The 1916-nt window shown below is 40.2% G+C and overlaps 1 pseudogene; it reads left to right on the top strand.

Annotated features, from left to right (window-relative positions):
- The first annotated feature begins 455 nt into the window (after positions 1 to 455).
- Positions 456 to 1222, top strand: LOC114022755 (annotated as a pseudogene).
- The last annotated feature ends 694 nt before the right edge of the window (positions 1223 to 1916 follow it).

Consider the following 1916-nt stretch of genomic DNA (forward strand, 5'->3'; position numbering starts at 1 on the left):
AGCTGACGAGTTCTAGGTAGTCTCACCACACAGTAGTAACTAGATTAGGAAGATTAGGATTTCCATTGCTTCTCCCCTACCCTCTTGGTTTTACAACTCTTCCAGGTCTTAGTTTGGAGGTAGGGTCAGAAGACTTTTTTTTTTGGCAACAGTTTGTTTCAGAGACTATTATAGAGAAGTCAGATCCACTGTCTATTCTCTTGGCAACAAGGACAGGCTTGATGGGGACAGGATGAGAATGGATTTAGAGTCTCCTAGTGTACAGTTTGTCAGTAGGGTAGGGAAGTGTTTTCTCTTCATACGTGGTTCTTTCCTGTCCCCACAGATCCTTCTCAGGAAGAATGGCCACAGGAAATGACTCTTCAGTGACTGAGTTTTTTCTCGCAGGTTTAACAGATCAACCAGAGCTCCAGCTCCTTCTCTTTTTTCTGTTTTTAGGGATCTATGTGGTCACTATGGTGGGGAACCTTGTTTTGATCACTCTGATTAGACTGAATTCGCATCTTCACACTCCCATGTACTGTTTCCTCTTCAACCTATCCTTTATAGATATCTGTTACTCCTCTGTCATCACTCCCAAAATGCTAATGAACTTTGTGTCAGAGAAAAATGTCATCTCCTTTTCAGGGTGCATGGCTCAGTTGTACTTCTTTTGTTTCTTTGGATTTTCTGAATCCTTGCTTTTGTTGGCCATGGCCTATGATCGTTACATTGCTATCTGTAATCCATTACTTTATACCATCACAATGTCCTCTCAGCTCTGTACCTATTAGTGTCTGGTGTATATGTGTTGGGATTTGCTGGTGCCATGGCCCACACAGGATGCATGCTGAGACTGTCCTTTTGTGAAAACAATATCATCAACCACTACATGTGTGACATACTCCCTGTTCTGGAGCTTTCCTGTAATAGCACCTATGTGAATGAGTTAGTGGCTCTCATTGTTGCCAGCATTGACATCGGATTGATCAGTGCCATCGTTTTCTCATCTTATGCTTTCATCTTCTCCACTATCCTTCGCATCAGCTCCTCTGGTGGCAGGTCTAAAGCCTTCAGCACTTGCAGCTCCCATATAATCACTGTTTCTCTTTTCTTTGGTTCAGGAGCATTCACATACCTCAGACCTTCTTCTGTTGGGTCTATGGACCAGGGAAAAGTGTCCTCTGTTCTATACCATTGTAGTGCCTATGCTAAACCCCCTAATCTACAGTTTGAGGAATAAGGATGTCAAATTGGCCATGAGAAAGACCATGAGACAAAGAATGATTCCCTGATGAGGATCAGGGTCAGTGTCAATAAAAGTACTCAAATTTCTGTTGGCTTTATTGGAGTATCTTGTTGAGGATACTGACTTGAATTCTTTCCCCCACCATAGGAATATTTAACCAATCTGCTGAAATAGCTTATGTTTTATCGAAGGATTTATTTTCCAAAACTTTCCTGGGAAAAGTCTTTTAAGAAGTGTACTTCTATAGAAAATTTAATTCTTATGCTAGTCCTAGAAATTTCATATGACTTTTCATAGACTGGTATGCAAGGAAAATTAGAAAAACATTTGCAAGGAGATAGGTGGTATAAAGTTTACAGCACGTTATGTTTCTCTTGGCTAAGTGGCAACTGCTGTGGACAAACCAGGTAGAGTGCTGATGTCAATAAAGGGATTATATAATCTGTTCATTTTATTACAGATTCTTTTTTCCCCAATAGGAGATGGGAATTTTTGCCTTTCTTCTCAAGGAGGACAATTTATCATAGAGAAATTTTCATTAAAATTAGATTAGTAGTGTCATATATTGAGAACTAGAAAGGACCATAGAGATCATCTCTTCCAACCATCTGATTTATAGATGAGAAGCTGAAGCCCAGAGAGGTTAAATGACTTGCTTAGGACCACAAAACTGCTATGTGCCAAAGGT

The sequence above is a fragment of the Vombatus ursinus genome, unplaced genomic scaffold, assembly GCF_900497805.2.
Source record: "Vombatus ursinus unplaced genomic scaffold, bare-nosed wombat genome assembly UNPS02014813.1, whole genome shotgun sequence".
Lineage (NCBI taxonomy): Eukaryota > Metazoa > Chordata > Mammalia > Diprotodontia > Vombatidae > Vombatus > Vombatus ursinus.